This window comes from Diabrotica undecimpunctata, chromosome 7 (assembly GCF_040954645.1).
Source record: "Diabrotica undecimpunctata isolate CICGRU chromosome 7, icDiaUnde3, whole genome shotgun sequence".
In the NCBI taxonomy this organism is placed as follows: Eukaryota; Metazoa; Arthropoda; class Insecta; order Coleoptera; family Chrysomelidae; genus Diabrotica; species Diabrotica undecimpunctata.
The window spans coordinates 159,635,944-159,656,298 of record NC_092809.1 but is presented as its reverse complement, the minus strand read 5'-3'; the positions used below and the strand labels follow the sequence as shown (position 1 = coordinate 159,656,298).

At 35.6% G+C, this 20,355-nt stretch overlaps 1 protein-coding gene across 2 annotated transcripts in view; it reads right to left on the bottom strand.

The window, feature by feature from the left end:
- The window catches only part of LOC140446094 (basic helix-loop-helix ARNT-like protein 1), a 243,697-nt gene that overhangs the window by 44,114 nt on the left and 179,228 nt on the right, over nucleotides 1-20,355 (bottom strand). The gene's annotated exons all lie outside the window — the stretch shown is intronic.

Here is a 20,355-nt window from a genome sequence, read left to right as displayed (position 1 = left end):
TAGCGGACGTGATTTCCTTAACTTGGAAATAAACGTTAATAAGTGTTTAGCGACTGGACGCGGAAAACAGGGCGCATAATTTCCAAGTTATACGTGACTGTAGTTGCGTCGCGTTGAAATAACTTTGTCTGCATGTTCAGCGCTATAACTTAATGCACGCTATGTGCAACCTTGAACTGCGCGCTACAAACATGACCAGCCGCGCTAGCAACGCTTGCTGTCAGGATAAGGCGGACTTGTCGACGGCAATGTCGTTCCTATAATTTACTCCATGATAGTCCATGTTGGACGCTAAAGCGACGACATTAGCGCCCCTATAACAGGGTTCTTACTGTAACGCTTTCTTTAAACAATTGTAAAAACTTACATCGGCTTCGCCACATTGACCTTAAGTAATCAATTATCTGTCTGGTTAATTTAGGACAGATAGCAGTTGAACATGTCTCTGGACTTGCACATCAGTCCTAGCTAAGATTTCGTAGGTATAGTTTGTAAGAAGCAATTTAAGTTTAGTTGTATGTAATTTAGTAAGTTAAAACAAAGTTATCATAAAATCATAAAACGTCTTTTCATTTAATACGCGAAAAACAAATGTTACTTTACAATTTTTAATAATTAAACAACTTTCTATTAACTCGAGAAACATTTATTTCTAAATGAACCTATAATTTTATAAAATGATTAAAGTTAACCTTCTATCTAAAGCATTAAGTAAATTAAAAAGTCCTTCATTTAGGTTTTTAATCTGGCATGCCAATATATATCAGGGTCTTAATTAAATCGAAGAAAAAAGACAGTTGCTTGATAAATAACTTTTAATAAGGACGAGAAAATTGCATGTAATTGACAATTTTCTTAACTAAAAATCCATTGGAGATGAAATTAATTTATTATATGGACATCTAATATTTCACAAGGTTGTACTGATTAGAATTATGTAACTAGTGTAGCTCAGACCAATAATGACATACGCGGCAGAAACAAGACCTGACACAGAAATTAAAACAAAAAGAATAAAAAGAAACAGCAGAGATGAAAACACTTAGAAAAATTGACGGTAAGACACTATTGGACAGAGCTAAAAGTATAGATATACGACGTAGATGCAAGGTGTAGAAAATCAAGAACTGGGTAAGAAATAGAAGAGTAGAATGGAATGATCATATAAGCCGAATGACGGTTCCCCAATAGGAAGACGATCGGTAGGAAGACCAAGAAAACGATGGAATGACAACTTGCTGAAGACACATTAAAAACAGACAGAGTCATGTCTACATAAAAAGAAGAAGACTACGTGGCGAGGAAAAATTTTCTTGTGAAAGAAAATGTATAGAAAATAAACGATCTAATCTACCTCATACTGTTTTCGGCTAGAAGTAGAACCAAGATAGTTCATGTCGGGAGATTAGCACCATACCTGATCCACCCTATTGGCTTCAGTCGAGTTCGAGGCGAATAACTATAAAGGAAGGAGCTGTGTTACGTCAGTTCAGTAAGTTTTATTCCATATAGAACCAGCCTCTTGACAAAAAATACGAAGTATTAACAATCTAGAATGCTCTAGATGTCATCTAAATATCTCGAAATGTCTCGTAAGGACTGGAACACCAGAAAATGTATATAAACACAAGAAGTTGACAGTTCAAGTACTGGTAGTAATTGAGTTTTTGAATAGTTCTGTCATTCAGTTTGGGTTGTTATCAAGTATTGTAATATTATTTGCTGTTTTCAATAAAAGTTATTTTAACCATGTGCCACAATAATTTATAAAACACGTTTTTTGGCGTATTTCTTATGTTTATTTTTATTATTTCCGATATTATATTTTCTATCCAATATAACAACCTTTTTTTTTTAATATAGAGGTAATTTTAAATCGATGCATATTTAAAAATGTTGACCTATATGTTAATTTTTGCATTGTGAAACATCAATGTTGAAATCTAATAATTACTAATTTAAATTACTAATTCAACTTTCTTCATTAAAATTGGCTGTTCCCTTTTTGATTAATCAACATCGAACAGCAAATTAGTTTCGAAAAACCATCAGCGCTAGTATGTTTTTGTTAATAAAGTTAGTGTGGTTATTTGGCAGTTTATACACTACATCAAAATAAGTTTGACATACATAACATATTCTATATCGGTCTCATAAAATATGCTTTTCGCTTCCATTTGGATTTATGTACACAGTAAAAATCAAATTAGGAATATTAGGAATACTTGTACAATTTGCTTAATTTTTACCTACAACTTAATTGAGTAGTTCATATTATTATATACATAATAATTATAATAAACTTTAATGTTTAATTATTCAAGAATTAAAACTTGAATATTATTTTGTATCTTTAATGGGGCTTAACCACCTTTTGACTTCCACTTCAAAAGTGACTTTCGTGGATTTAAAAAGTGGAAATGGAAACGTCAAAATGAACGCGCATAATGAATTGAAATTGTGTTACTTTCCCACTGAAGATAGTAAATAATATTAGAATGCATCAAGAAAATAGCGTCAGAACAATATTGATATATGTGAGAGGTGTCATTCGGATTTTTGCAGAAGAAGTTGTGATAATTTCAGTAATAATAATTCTGCTCCCTAGGTCGGAATATAATTAAAAATTTAAAATATTTAAAAATTACTAAAAATATCGTTTTTTTCTATATTCCTTGCTTATAACTTTAAAACGATTCAACTATTGTCCAAAATACTTCCCACTTCAGTGGTGCCATTAATCGCGATGTACGAAAACGATTTAATAAAACCGTTTTCGCGTTTAAATCGGTATCAATAGAGCGATATAAGTGTTATTTCGGTGTCTGCACGTCTTCAGTCACCCGGGCCGATACAAACGCGAAAATTTTGACTAATTTGTGTTTCAACGCCGTAATATTTTGATATGAATTACAACTAGAAAACAAATAATAACTATAATAGTGTACTGCATCAACTTAACTAGATACAATTTGGATTGAGTAACGAACTGGGAACTTAGAGGCACTAAGAGCTTTTAATGTCTTGATACAGAGTTGCTATATTAAAATTTAATAGAGGTCATTTTACAATTATTGGCGTTTATGATCCAGAGGAAGGTAGAAAGGAAGAAATAATAGATCTATACAAATCACTTCAAAAATATTTTAATTTAAGCAAATTTAATAAAAAAGATAATAGGCGAGGCAATGAAGCAATAAACCTTCCAATTTTTTGCAGTAGGATGGATCTCAATGAAACTTTTTGCATTCGATTCGAAAAATGATGATGTGAAAATGAAAATTGCATTATTGAACAAGTTTACAAACAAATTTAATTTACGGAAATGAGTTCAATATTACAACTGGGTGGTTTTCGGGGTCTTCGTGCACCTGGGCCTCGTCTTTGGAGTTTTTTGGAAATTCGATACAAAATCAGTGCAAACTCATTATTCTGTAGTTTTTGGGGTCGCTGAACACTAATATCATATCGGAGTTATCAGTATTTTTAATATCTAGTCATATATTCATTCTTTTAATGTAGATCCTATCTTATGGGACAATTTCGACCGTATCAATACACATAGGGCGATAAACACTTTCGAATCTAAAACTGAAACTCAGAACCGCAAATTAGCGCATCTAATTGCCGAACAAATTTCAAAAACCACAACGTTGAAACCCACTACAGTGCTTCATAACTTTTCTGATACTCCTATTTCGACCATTGCCACTCAAGCTTTAGCAAAAGGTTTCAATTACTCTGTTACCCCAAGTCACATTCCAATTGAGACAATCATCTGTCAAACTCAAGAAGCCTTCTCCAGTTTACCTTCCGAAGATGCTGAAATAACTAAAAAAGACATCGCTAGAGTTCTTAAAAACTCAAAGACTCCTACTCCGAACATTAGCCAATCCGAGAAAAAGGCCCTGAAAGAACTTCAGTCAAATCCAAATCTAGTCATTCTTCTCGCCAATAAAGGCAATGCCACCGTCATCCTAAACACTTCTTCTTATATTAATAAACCCTCAAATCTCATTAATACTCCACACTACAGACCAATTCCTAATAATCCGACAACCTATCTGGAGAAAACAACAAAAGCCATTATTAGTAAAACCTCTCTTCCAGTTGACATAAAACAATATCTAATTCCTCGTGAAAAGTCTTCCACAACACCTCGGAATATATGGCCTACTCAAAATTCACATTGGCCAAAACTCTACAACCTCTCGCCGAAAATGCTTCCTCGGTCCAAAATTATTTTCATTTCATCGAACTTCTTAAACAATTCCCTATCTCACCGTCAGACATTCTAGTAAGTTTCAATATCGTTTCACTCTTTACAAACATTCCTATAGACGAAACTCTAAACATTCTGAAAACTAAATACGGTATCCAGCAAGACCACTTATCTCTCATTAAATATTATATGTCCAACACTTATTTAATTTTCCAAAATCAATTCTACAGACCAATAAATGGTGCCCCAATGGGCAGTTAATATCTCCAGTAATTGCCAATATCTTTATGGAAGCACTATCCACATCAATGCTCAAACCCACATGTTGGCTACAATATCTTGACGATACATTCGTCATTTTTCCACAAGGTAGGGATGCTTCGGTGTCATTTCAAACCCATCTGAATGGTGTATATCCTAGTATTCAGTTGAATGGAGGTGAGAACTGATTCATACCTACCGTTTCTCGACTTTATCATAAAGAAAAACCAATCCCAAGGTTTTCATCACTACTGTTTATCGAAAACCTACCCACACCAATCATTACTTGCATGCCAACACTCATCATTCCCCTTCACAAATGAATTTAGTCATTAATACGCTTGTCTCCAGATCAATACGCCTTTGCGATGATGCAAGTAGACCAGCTGAGATCCCTAGTATAAAACACGCCCTTATCCAAAACAGTTAGCGCGAAAATCACATCAATAAGAGCATTTACAGACATCAATCTCCCACTCAATCTTAACCCAAAGACTCAGACCATCATCATACAAAAGCTTTTCTTCCTTACATCAAAGGCGTCACTGTCAAATTCGACAAAATTCTAAAATAAAGAGGGATAAAAACAATATTTAATAGCCAACAAAAACTTTCATCCCTTGTCCGATTAATTAAAGACAACATTTCAAACGAACAACATGAAAAAAGGCCTACTTGTCTCAATAAAAGAGATGACGGCATACAGTTACCTTCGACTTGGAGACCTCTCATAAAGAAAATACCGTCTGCTCCACCCGTCAATCAAAATCCGACTGTCAGGAATGTCGCGCCAATCCCCACGCTAGCCCCCACCCAAGCTCACGTCACCATCGATGGTATAAATACCCGCCCTCTATTTCCAGCACCAGTAATGCATTGATTAGTAATCAGTGTAGTAGTGTTTGGGGGCTCGGGAGTTTGAGACCTCGGAAGCCCTGAAGAAGACATCGAAGAGGATGTCGAATTCTCGGCGCAATGATAATCAACGCGGTTCAACCGGGAAGACTGTTGAGTTTAATATTAATTCCTGTAATAGTGTTAGTCTCAGCTCTAGGTTTAATTGCACTAACCGCGGAAACCTTTCGGAACATAAGTAAATACGGCGAAAAAGATATCATTTTTTTTAATATAAAAGTTGGTTAAAAACATATAAAATTTTACTGCAAATCATGCAATTCTCTAATTTGCAATAAAATATAAATTCAATATGACGATAACAAGTTATATAGAAATATAAAATAAATATATTAAAAACTGGTTATTAAATGCTCGTTATATAACATTTCCTTCGACCTTTTAATTAATAAGCGCTCATAAATCATCATTTAATTCATCTAACCTTTTACAGGAATGTCGAGTGCTATCGGGGAGCCGACTCTGTTCGTAAATAATAATTATTACCAACAAATCAACATACAAGTGGAAATCACCCGTGTGCATTTTCGTGTTCGACAATGCTGATGCACTTGCTAAAAATAAATTGTTTATGCACGGCGATTGTCGCACCAACAATGTAGCGAATTGCAAAGCACATAGCTCCACGTTATAAATAAATAATTATTACGTTCTTAAAAATATACACCAGCGAACATATTGGGATAAACCTTTATGTAGTTGCCTATAATAAATAGGAAATAGAAACGATCACAACTGTAAAGAGTTAAAAATGGACGAAATGTATTTTACTTTGTATATAAATGTATGAATATACACATATTATTTTAAATAAATATTTTTTAGTTTAGTTTAGTGATTGAAAAACTCGTCATTCGTCATCCAAAAGCACCAAATATAAATAATACACAATTGAAGTTTATTTAAAGAACCTTTTTTTAATTTAAGCTTTAGTAGACATTTTTTATGGAAATAACTGCTACATAGAATAAAACTTCATATGATGCTCATATAGATGTACATTTATAATCATGAATGTGTTGCTTGTGTGAGTCTATTTCAAATAGGTAAAAGAAATATCATTTGTTAACATCTTCCCCCTCAAGAAACTTCCTCGCTAATTGTCAGACAGTTACAATATTAACCGAAGATCACCCATCATCAGCAATACAGGATAGTTTGAAATATGTTTCACGAATCATTCAATTAATTATCTCTTACCAATGTGTGGGTTTTTACTTTGTCTGCTTTATCAATTTTATGCATATTAATAAACACAGTTATGTAATATTGGCATAATTACTATAACTTTTTTGATCTTTATCTTTATAAGAGAGCACCCTAATATTTGCCTTTTATAATTTCAGCATTTAATTTACTTTGTACCGTGTGACCTGAAGATGCTTTGCAAAGTGTAGAAAGCGAAACCGGTCGTTTTGGTAGTAAAATTAAATTGATTGTGAGTAAGTCTTATTTTATTTCTTTTACCTATTTGAACATTTATAAAAATACATTGACCAGAACAAGTAACCGGACACAAGTTTAAGTCAAATAAAAAGTATAAAACTTTAATTCCAATAAATTATTTTTATTGTCTGTTCAATAACAAACCATAAAATAAAAAAACAAATTCCAAAATATTGACTAATGTAACAACAAATAAAAATTTACAATTTTTTTATTCCGGAGTTAAAATCATAAAATATTCTTAAAATGTGGATAATAAAATCGAGTATCTCCTCCTCGAGCTCGATTAACAGCTGTCATCCTTTCTGACAGAGACTGAATCAAAGCAGTAATTTCGTTTTTCGATATTTGTTTCCATTCGTTAATTAGCACCTGTCCTAACACTACCACAGTTTCATACTCGCCATAATTTTTCCTAACTATCTTTCTCAAGTTGTCCTACATCTCTAGCGGGTTAAGGTCTGGACTTCTCGGAGGACTAGCCTGGCCTGAATACCACTGCAATACTTCATACATGTTGGTATTCACTGAAACTGACAAACATGTGTGAAGTATTGCATTGTTATCCTGCATTAGAAGAAAAATTTCACCTATAAAATTCATATAAGATAACACATGTTCTTCCAGATATTTCCTAATGTACCTATCAGCATTAAGGCCACTTGCCCCTAACATAACAAGATCTATATGTGTTCCCAAAGAATTGCCGCCCCATACTATTATACCTCCACCACCCAACTGTACTCATTGGGCATAACGTTCCCCAGGCCTTCTTCACACTCTTTGGCGGTCATCAGGTAAATGTTTCGTAAAATGAGATTCACCAGACACAGAATGTTTCTCCAATCTTCCATATCCCAACCTACATGAACACGACATAATTCCAACCGTTCTCTTCGATGAGTTTCATCCAATAAAGAGCCTGGATCAGGTACATAAGATGATAAATTTTGTTCGCTTTATCTTCGACGTACGGCGCCAAGTGAAACTATGATACTATTAACATCTTCTTCTTAGTCGTTAACCTGATGCAGGTATCGTGATATCATGGAGCTATTAGCTAAATTTCCCAATGTTCCTCCACGTTTTTCTATCTTCTGCCATTCTAGCACATTCTCACAATGGTGGGCCAATGGTAGCAACAATATGGTCCGTGTATCGTGTGGGAGATCTACCTCTATTTCTTTTGCCTTCTACTTTTCCCTGGATTGTAAGTTTTTCAAGACCATTTCTTCGAAGCACATGTCCAAAATAGCTTATTATTTGTTCTGATATTTGTGTTCTTAGTCTTTTCTTTATGTTTAGCTGGTCCAGGATGGATTCATTTGTTCTTCGGGCCACCCATGGTATTCTCAGCATTCGTCTCCAGCAGTACATCTCAAATACATCTATGTTCTTTTTGTCTTTCTCAGTAAGGGTCCAGCATTCCGATGCATAAGTAAAAACTGGAAAAACTAGACTTCTTACTAGTCTCATTTTTGTATCGGTAGTTATTTCATGACTTTTCCAAATTTTTGTTAATTTTGCCATAGCGCTTTTTGCGATTGCTGACCGCCGCTTTATTTCTTCAGTACAGCCTCCTTTATTGGTTATTAATGAGCCCAGATACACAAATTTATCTACAACAGCGATATTGTTTATCATGACCAGATGATTTTGATTGTTGTTAGCTCTGTCAATTATCATGATTCTCGTTTTATCTCTGTTTATTTTAAGGCCCATCGTTAAGCTTACGTCTTCTATCCGTTGTAGCAGGTGAATCAATTCAGCTTCAGAACTAGCGAGGATAGTAGTATCATCTGCATATCTCAAGTTGCAAATCTTCTTCCCGCCAATGGTGATGCCACCGATCCAATTCTCAGTAGCTTTCCGCATTATCCATTCACCATAGATGTTAAATAGAATTGGGCTTAGTATGCAGCCTTGTCTCACGCCCTTTGTGACCCTGAAACTATCGGTTAGTTCCCCATTTATTCTAACTCTGGCATAATTGTTATTGTACAGGCTTTTAATTAGCAGTATCAGATGATTGGGGACTCCCATTTCAGACAAAACCTGCCACATTTTACTCCAGTTGACCAAATCGAAAGCTTTACTATAATCTATGAAGCACAAATATGTTGTGATGTTGAATTCTCTGGATTTTTCTACAATCTGCCGTACTGTTTTTACTATTAGCATCTATCAGTCTCCAAATCAATACTGTCTAAAAAACCGACCTTCCACAGCGTTTTTTGATCTTGGTTTTCACTGTAAAGGTCTCCTTGAGTAAGAACCAGTTTCTAGAAATCATAGTTAAGTATCCGATATTGTACTTCGCGTAACACCAAGCATATTTTAGACATATCTGATGGAACGCCCATTATTGTGCAGAGCAACAGCTTGCGCTATGTAATCTGGCCTCACTACAAATTATAGTTTGCTATTAAAATTACTATTTGCCGGAATTTTAAGTCGAGCTATCTTCTTTTGGTCTGGATATGCTTCTTCCAAGTGAGACGTTGGTCAAGATGAAGGCCAAGATATCTAGCGTCTGTTACTGTTGGTATTCTTACAGGTGGGCATGTGTTGTGACAGTTGGTAAATGTTCTTTAAGTTGATTTTGTTTTGTTTACTTTTGTTCACCATTTTGTTTACCAATTACTAAGTATGTCCAGATAATGTTTTAGGTCTTGTAAGGCTTGTATGGGATCTTCTTTTACAGCTAGTATGGGTACATCGTCAGCAAAGGAAGCGATTGTAGAATTATTAGTCTCTAGTATATCGACTGTGTAGAGCGAAAAAAGCAGCGGCCCAAGAACACTACCATGCAGGACTCCGGAATTGATGGACTGAGGATGTATTGTTGGTAATTCAATTTTGCAGTGAAATATCTATTTGATATGTAGAATTTGAGTAGGAGGAAATAGTTACTGGATAGTTCTTTTTTTGCTTTGTAAAGCTCTGTGCTAGACTTTATTAAAAGCTTGTGAGATGTCTAGGAATATAACGTTGCAGTATTTCTTTTCTTCAGGACTTTTTGATATTTTATTGATCATTCGATAGACATATGGTATTATTGGGTAGTGTTTTGCGTTGCAAAAATATTTACTCGTATCTTACAAGACAAGTAAGTTAATAAATAATGTTTTATGCCTGCACTAAACATTTCGTAGAAAAGATGCAGCTAAGGAGTCAATGAGCTGCATTCAACTCGAGAACCTCGGTTTGTCGATCACTGCTCTAGACCGAAATATTCCATTAATCGCATTTAGAGCATACGTATTGATGCTAAACTGATGTATGTGTTTAATGGTATTATATCTTCCAGCTTTTAATAAATATTGAGGAAAGAGAAATATTGTTTATTTTAACAACAACAGTTCGCTACAAACGGACAATGAAAGAATACTAACTGATATTAATTAAACTGACATTTCCGAGAGTGGAGTAAATCGACAATTTAGAAGAAGTAAGTGTTTTTATTTTATAATCCATAACCAAATCCTAACGAAAGGAAAAATGATTTTTCTAGGCCGTGGTCTCCAATAAACGTATGGTCGCATACAACAAATCGTCTTCTGAGTACATGTTATCATCTTCGATTATATCTGTGCAAATGGGATCAACTGTCTCCTCTAATTATTCTAGATATCCTTCTCCTTTAAAATTTTGTTGCAAAAAAGCAGTTCCAACAGTAAGACCCCACAAATTCCTGCCTATAAGTTTAATTTCATTGGTTGTTGGGTATATTGGAAAACATTCATCTGAAAAACAAACAATAAATTTATTTTATTTTCTCAATTCATCATCATTAAACTGTATGCCTCCACTGCTGGACATAGGTCTCCCTCAGCTCTTTCCATCTGTCTCTGTCTTGTGCGGATTGCATCCAGTTATTGCTAACACTCTTCAGGTCGTCAGTTCATCTAGTTGGTGGGCGTCCTCTGCTCCGTATTGCTTATTGCCTTGGTCTTTACTCTAAAATACGTTTTGTCCATCGGTTGTCTGATAATCTGGCGACGGTTCCTGCCCAATTCCATTTTAACGATGCGATTTTTTCGATAGCGTCGTGTTGTTTTTGTTCTATGACGTATTTCTTCGTTTGGGATTCGGTCTCTCAGAGAGATACCCAACATCTGGCGCTCCACAGCCACCTGCGTCACGAGAAAAACTTATTACCTACCTTTTTGTAAGTGTTAATGTTTGCGCTCCATAAGTGAGTACAGGTAACACACATTTGTCAAAGATTTTCCTTTTGAGGGTAGATCCGATTTAAATACATATCTTATTTACCAAACGCTGCCAAACAGCAATATTTCGATTAAACACCAGATTAGTCATTATTTGCGTCTTGTTTATATTATTCTTTAGTCCGACCTCCAAGGAAGCATGATATAATTTTCCAAACATTATTATTCCACCATCCATATGATCGGCTATAAGGACAATGTCATCTGCAAATCTCAAATGACTGAGCATTTCTCCATTTATGTTGATACCATGCTCGTTTAGATGTGCCTTCTTACAACTATGTTCTAAAAGCGTCGTGAACAGCTTTGGAGAGATTGTGTCTCCTTGCCGTAGTCCTTGCTGTATACAGAATTTATTTGTTTCTTGTTCAGGTAGTATTACGCTAGCTGTGGCATTTTGGTAGATATATTTGATTATGTTAGTGTTGCGATGGTCTATTCGGCATTCTGCCAATACTTTTAACATTTTCTGATGGCTTATGCTATCGAATGCTTTTTCGTAGTCGACAAATACTTTCTCAATTATAATCTCACAAAACTGTAGTCGCCTGTCCGGATTATCTTCATTTATTTCCAAGTATATTTTATAGAATTAAAATTGTAAGTACCAGGTTATTGAGCTATTTTATTATTGGAAGGGGGGTGTTGACAAATGACAGAAGTCTGTATCGTTAAGAGATGACCCCTTTGGAATAAAAATCGAACTGTTGTAGCATTTTTACAAAATCCAATGAATATTGCTAAATATCAGGGTGGACTCTTTAGAGTGGCCAACCCTGTGTATACTAGTTACTTATTTCATGAGTCTGGTGACACATTCTGGTGATTACACATTTTTTCATAATATTCTTTCTTTCTTTTCAATTATTTATGCTAAAGTTTTTATCTTGGCTATTCCACATAAATACTATAGAAATAAAAGTAATTATTAATATTTAGTTAACTTATGTGACGATTCTACCACTTATTTGTGTTATGTTCAGATAAAAAGTATGGTTGATAAACATGTTTTCAAAATATTCTACAGTTACTCCATTCGAATTATTTCCTTGTTATCAAAGGATTTTCCTTTAGAATCCCCTTCTAAATGATAATGTATATTTAGAACGTTAAAACGCAGTTTTTTTTTTAAGTACAATAGAATAATAAGTTACGGAAACTTTTAACTATTTCTATAATTTACATTTATACGAATATTGAAGACATACAGGAATTCGTTCAAATACTTTTGCAAAAGCATTATTATGAAATTCTACATAAATTTATACATTCATCATAAAATAAATAGTCATTTCCAACTCCAAAATAAATCTGAAAATAAATTCAGGCAGTCTTCTTATCCCCATTACTTAGCGCATTAAATGGTTTCTGAGGCAAAAAGATGTAATGACTTCGTTTAAAACCTATTTCAATGGTAAGTTCTTTGGGAACAAACCATCCGTCCACATCGAATCCCTGAATGTCTACGAATGCTACTCTCATGATGACTGCTCGTTCACTACTGGCAATTTATGCATCTAATTTAGACTTTTTACAATTTCGGTGAGAGGGAAGTACTCCATTACACAATCATGAATTATAATGCAATAAGCCTTGGTATTTTCGGGAAAACCATTATTCGCTTCAATATCGAGTTTTACGTCAACAGTGGATGCTTTCATGCTTTCTTCTTGTTTCGAACAATCGATGACAAACAATGCGTGATTCTTGAAAGCTGAGAAATCGAGTAGAGGTCGCTTTTGTTGGGAATGTATGTAGCTAGGATAAAATTCGGTATAGTTGAAATAGGCCTCATTGTAGTCAGTTTTGCTAAAATCCAACTGCATTCGCTCGTTTGGCCAATATTCACCATTTAAAGATAATCTGATACTTTGAATATCGACATTGTCAAATAAGGTGGGATCAGCTGAATTCTTGTCACGTTTGTTGGTTTGAAAGAAAACAATGACATAACGGGGTCTTTCCACTGCATTGCTAGTTTTTACAGCCCAAACTTCACGTCTAGCGCCTTTGGTAAGTGCTGGTAATTCATGCAATTCCCACTTTCTAAACGGAATAACTATAGGTTGATCTTGTTGAATGGATTTCATAAGTTCCAATTTAATATCATCATTGGGAAATATGTGCTTGACTCTGAGCTCAATATTGGTAATGTTAATCTTAACAGTAGTAACTTGGCCTTGAGTTTTTTCTTTGACAATTATGCAATCGTTGTCGTTTCGAGCTCGAACTAGTCTTATTGTTTGACGGCCACACGTAATCAAAGGATAATCATTGAAAATGTTGAACACATGCTTAAGAGGCATCTGTATGTTGAATGAATGATCAGCAGCGTGTAGAATTGGATCCCTAGGGTAATTCCAGCCTGCCATTGCCATATGACCGGAATCTTCTTGAGTATAACATGTCATAGCACGTACAGCGCTTACGATACCAGGATCCCGCACTGTTTCCATCTCCCTTGCGCTTTCGCTGTACGTACACGAATCGAAAAGAAAAGCACCAACATTATTTGCTAGTTTAACGTCACCAGTTCCGTTAATTGCGAGCGATCCTTTAATGCATAACAAGGTTTCGCTCATTGCAAAGAACGAGTCGACTTGATTGATGCTAAATTCCACAATGTCATTGCAATTGAATGATTTGATGAATGGTGCATATGTTCGGTATTCGGCTTTTCGAATCGACTCGTCAAACATCGGCTTACGATAAATATCAAATATTGGAGGCATTATGCTGTTTGAACGTGATCGTTTTCCATACATAGTTGTCATCTTTTCAGTTTAAAACCAAGTGATTGCAAAAATAATTTGTTTGCAAACGTAAGATGTGGCCGCTTAGATGAGGACGTAAGATGTTGCCGCTTAGACGGTTGCTCAACTAATGGTGTACTATGGGCAGTAGATTGCCTTATTAATAATCCCATTTCCCTCTTGATCTAAGTTCCAGCACCAATGTGCTCTGTTCTCCTCTAAAGTTTACAGGTCGTCCTTCTTGATCGACAGCCAACACTGTGATATTGGTAATTTCTCGTTGCGGTACAACAGGTAAATACAACAAATTGTGTGGAGTTTCGTCAATTGCGTACCCAGGATTTGATTGTATGACAAATTCGTAGATCGTGTGAGCAGGTCTGTTACCATCGAAGGCTCCGGTACTAATGTTGCATTCAAAGCGTATGCTAGATACTTTAATAATCCTAACAGGTCGATCTGAAGAATGCGTCTGTCCTGGATTTAGTAGTGCAGGAGAAAATCCCAATACTGTACCAAGACTGTCAGGTTGCTTAAACGAAATCTTATATTTGCTGAAAATTTGACACTGCAACGTGTTATGGTTAGGTTTTAGACTAAATATCGTTTCGGGTTTAAGCACATTATCAGCATCCAATTTCTGTTGTATGTATTCTTCAATATCGGCAATTTCATAACATCCATCGGGGATATCAAATTGTTGCAATTTGTTTTTGTCATTGTAGTAATAAAACTTGGTATTTTCAATGTTTGGTATACTGTTGTAGGAATGGAAAAATCGAAGAGCTATCTCATAATCTTTGTTCGGATCCAACACGATCGGTGTGGGAGGTTGAAATGAGAATATGTAATTGGTGCTGTCTACTCTCAACAACTGCGACATGATGACTGACTCACGTCAATGTATTAATAGGTTATTATATTAGAAAAAAAAAAAAAACAACAATATTTACTTTAATAGTTTTATTTGTTCCAAAGCAAGTTTACAAAAATAACATGAAGCTTGAGAATTAGGTGGGCCATCCCAGTGAGTCCTCCAATCCGGTCTGTTATAATGTACGAAGCAGGGAAGTAGTATCTGTAGGTTAAATTCTCCTCGATATTCTTTAGGCAATTTATGCCATATTTGTAACAATTCGTAAGGTCGTACAGTTCGTGTAATATAATCTAGCGGTATGTATTTTAGTTCTTCTTCACTGAATTCTGTAAAACATTTTTTGTAAAACATATGGTTCATAAGCAGTTCTGTACTTTTAGTAGGCTCCATTATATAAAAACTTTAAGCATAAATGTCCACAAATAATTTGATTGTATGTTTGATACTGATGGTTATTATAGGAAATGTTGGCACGTGCACCACCCAGATACTTAACAAGTTCTTTGGTCGGCTTCAAATTACCAAATGAATCGAAATACTCTACGTTGTTGTTTATCTTTCTGTATGCTACCCAATGTGTTCCGTTATGTGTGGACACATCCAAGTTTATTATTGCACATTCTCGTTGTCGAGGACCGTCTCTAGGCAGAGCGTCATTCATGAAAACACCTCGAAAATGTGGTATTTTAAGGATCTTCGCATAATGTGCAATCTCCACATCATATAGCGGACGATTGGGTAGCTTTATTGGAAGTTTTTTTTCAAATATAAGCCGAATCCACCGCTCGGTTTCTTACGTAGGTACAGACCCGAACCGATGTGTTCCATTGCCCTGTTATGGCGAATATCCTCCTCCAATTTCTTTTGAGCATTCTTAGCGTCGACTACTGTCTTCGCCACCCCAGCTGCACCCCCCGCTAAAGCCCCCAAAGCGGAAAGGCCCGCAAATAGAGGTATGAGGGGTAGAAAACCTCCGGATTTTAGTGGTAGCACTCGTGGAACATCAACTTCTTTACGACCGCCAAGTCTTTTGATTATGGATTTTGCTATTCGTACAGCAGTCAAAGCAGTATCTGTTAACGATGCTCCTCTTTTCATGGACTTTGCAATTTTTGAGACAACATCTCGATTGAAAGAGTAACGTCCCCGTCTTCCACGACGAGAGCATCCCATCCCCAACTTTCTTTTCGTTTTCATTCCGCCAGTTACAATTAAAGCAGCACTTTTTTCACCAATGCTAGCGTCTTTCGACTTGAAGCGCTCCCAAGCTCTATCTTCCAATTCTTTATCGGCCTTGTGACGTTCTTCGAGAGATGAATGCTGCGAATAAGCGATATCGTGTCGTTTGCAAGCTGCGTCTAATGGATTAATTCCTGGATCTCCACGTGCAAGACGTTTTTTTAGTTTTGTTCCAGGTCCACAATACTGATAACCAGGAATATGTAGTTCAACTGGAAGTTTATTAATTAGAGAGTTCACGAGACCTCCTCCTTCAACAACCAACATTGGACTGATGCCATGCAAGTGGTGACATCTATAATATATATTACCGTACTTATGTACTACACTTGCCACATGATGAAGGTCGTTCAGCAAGAGCAGACGCTACCAATTGATAATTTGGACATTGTCCAAAAAACAACCAACAGTAAACATGGTAAATTGCTACCGAATTCATTCAGAGCGATTATTTGCGGTCCAAGTGGGTGCGGCAAAACGAATGTTATGCTATCTCTTCTATTCAATCCGAATGGCGTCAAGTTTAAAAATGTCTATGTTTATTCGAAATCCCTCTTTCAACCGAAATACCAACTACTGCAAGATGTAATAGCGCAAGTTAAAGGTGTAGGATATTACCCATTTAAAGACAACGAAGAAATTATTAGTCCCAGCGAAGCTAAACCTCACTCTGTGTTTTTATTTGACGATGTTGCATGCGATGGTCAGCAAAAGATTCGCGAGTATTATTCCATGTGCAGACATAAAGATATCGATGCCGCTTATTTATGCCAAACATATTCAAAAATACCGAAGCAGTTAATTAGAGACAACTGTAACATGATTGTACTATTCAAGCAAGATGAGATAAATTTAAAGCATGTATTTGATGAGCATGTATCACCCGACATGTCATTTGATGAATTTAAAAAAATTTGTTCTGAATGTTGGTGTGATAGGTATGGTACTCTGGTAATTATAAAAGATTTTGCTCTCAATAATGGCCGATATCGCAAAGGATTTGATAAATATATAAAATTGTAAGATAATTGTTTAGTTGTCATCACAATGTCAGATGATACGGTTGCCATTGCGCTTCGCAAGAAGAAAGTCGCCGAATTGGCTAGATCAATTCGCAAAAAATATTTGGCATTAAAATTAGGTCGAACAGAACAAGATGAGTCCCTAAATAAACTGTTTAAACCACTCTCGAAACCTCTCAAAGATATTGCACAATCATCAAAAACGTTACATCATACTATCACTAACAAGTTTGAACAAGTTAAAAAAGAAGAAATGAAAAAGGAAGAGGAGGAGGAGGAGAAGAATGGTGATGATGATGATGTATTTCTTGATGCACCTGATCTAGCGGTACCTAATGAAAACATTATTCGAGAACCAATCGAGATTCCGATGGATGCCACAGACGAATATATTGATCAATATCCTTCAATAAGTCACAAGTACATAAAAGAATATTTAATAAAAGACGATAAAATTGATAAAAACTATGGACCATTTTACGATTCTATTAGTGGCTGGATAATGGGAAAACGTCGAATAAACTTTGACAAACGCAATGGAGACATAATAATAATTCGAGAACGTGATTTAGAAGAACGTAGGTTAGGTGGTACGCCAGGTCTATATCAACTTTTATTTTATGCCAACCCTGACCAATATAATGATGAGGATTTACAAAAGTATAAAACACTGTTGAAAAACACAGAGATTCATCTGGATACCTTAGGACGTCTTAAAGGTTCTAGTGGAGAAAAATACCATTCTATTATTAAACCTCTATTCAAACCATCTGATGCAGCAATGAAAAAGCATGCAACTCGATCCAAAAAAGAACTCGAACACAGAACGAAAACAACAACAACAACAACACGATCATCTTCATCTACGACCAAAGGAACGGGATTGGATGACTCTCGTTTAACATACAACACTGCCCCCATGGAGTATATTTATTGGGATGATCCAAATGAGTTAGTTGAACGTCTTAAACTATTGGTGGCTTCGAAAGACGCCGGCAACACATCTCTCGACAACGAAATCGTAGCAATCATCAATGAACTAAAAGAAGCTAATATAATAGAGTAACTGGGAATGTCAGTATCATTTCCACTATGAGTGTCGACAAATTCGGTCATCACTCTCGTAACAGTAGTAGTAGTAGTAATGCCCAAAAGGTGGCACGAGTTACATTTCCACATACGTCTGACGGAAATATTAATGCCGAAAATGTGAAAATTTGCAATGTCAAGGATCCATCAGACAATGACGATGCTGCAACGAAAAAATACGTTGATAAACAAATCAATGAGTTGCGTAACCTGCACTATCCATTAATTCAAACACATGGTGTGATATTGCAGCAAAAAACTAATGACATACAAGATATAGCAATCGGACTAAACGATGTGAGAAAGGAGCTTCATAAAACTACAGTTCCACTTCTCGAGCAAAAATTGCAGCAAAAAACTAATGACATACAGGATTTAGCAATCGGACTAAACGATGTGAGAAAGGAGCTTCATAAAACTACAGTTCCACTGCTCGAGCAAAAGTTACAAAAAATAATCAAAGATGATTTGAATACACTGAAAAAGGATATGGAGAACAATCTAAAATCTGCTGCAGAAACAGTTGCAAAGCATACGATGTACGATATAAAGATGGAACAGAGGATAAAACAAGTGGAACAATCATTAAAAAGCATAGTAGATAGCGTTCATTCATGGGATATAGACAAACGTCTTAAGGTAGTGGAAGGTGCGATGAAAAAATAATGTCTAAAGAAAAGAAAGAGGTGGTGAACGAATTGCATAAACCAGCACGAAAAAACTATCCTCGTCGTCGAACAATAATCAAAGGAATCGATGACTTGTGGCAAATGGATTTGGCTGAAATGCGTCCTTATGCACATCAAAATAAAAATTACAAACTAATACTAGTGGTAATTGATTGTTTTTCAAAATTTGTGTGGACACGTCCTCTAAAAACGAAAACTGGTGAGGAAATTACTCGGGCATTTTCGGATATTCTCGCTCATACTCGACGAGTTCCAAAAAACTTACAATCTGATCAGGGAACCGAATTTTACAACAGAAAATTTCAAAATTTAATGAAAAAACATGAAATTAATCATTACAGCACCTACACGATCAAAAAAGCTGCTATTTGCGAAAGAGTTATTAGAACGTTGAAAGCAAAATTGTACAAATATTTCAGTTTACATGGATCGTACAAATGGTTAGATGCTCTACCCATAATCACCGAGGAATACAACAACACAAAACACAGTAAAACAGGATACAAACCGTCTCAGGTTAACAAATCCAACGAAAAAGCCATTTTAAACAAAAGTTATACTCATTTAAAGATTGCCGGTCCACGAAAGTTTAAAGTTGGCGACATTGTACGTGTATCAAAGGCAAAACATTTCTTCGAAAAGGCATACACGCCCAATTGGACTACTGAATTATTTAAAATTGTACAAGTTAAGATAACAAATCCTATAACGTATTTGCTCGAAGACATGCAAGGTGCGCCGATTAGTGGCGGTTTTTACGAAGAAGAATTGCAGAAAACATCAAGCCCTGACATATACCTGGTCGAAAAAGTACTCAGACGAAAAGGCAATAAGATGTATGTGAAATGGTTAGGAATGGATAGCAAACACAACAGCTGGATAAATAAATCGAATATAGTTTGAGGATCTATATTTCGATTCGCCGCGTAGACATACACTTTTCTAAAAAAGGCTTACAATTAACCACAAGGAGTGGGGAATGACAAAAGTATAAATTTAAGACAAACTACGATGTTCAGTTTACACCCATTTCGTCAACGGTATTCGAAACAAGAAGATGATGATGAGCTCTCAAGATAGTGGTTATGACAGTCAACCTGTTAATTTCGATGATGATAGCAGTGAATTTAGTATAGAATTTGGCTACGATGAAGATGGTCAACCGCCTAGTCCTGGCGCCGAATTAGATCGAGTATTGGCAAAATTTGAAGCAGCAGCCACAAATGAAGTATATTGTTTATTGGAAACTACATATCCAATGAGCTCTCTCCATATAAAAATTGGTCTATCTCCAGCTCGAGATTTTTCACCATCCATCATTCTGTGTAAACATGGTAATTTTAACAGAATCAGTTTAAGCACATTCGAGTGGGAAGCCATAATTAAGTGGTTTAAAGAAAAAATGAGTGATTTTTTCCAAGCAGATCTACCGACTTATGCAGATGAGTATGATCCCATCGAATTTATGTGTGGTGATTTTTGCAAACTAAGACAATTGGTGATGGAAAATGTAAAGTTGCTGACAATCGAGAAATTTGGAGCCGCATTTTATTTGTGGGAAGATGACGTCAACCAAATTATAGAAGCAGACCAGAACATGATGTCGCATA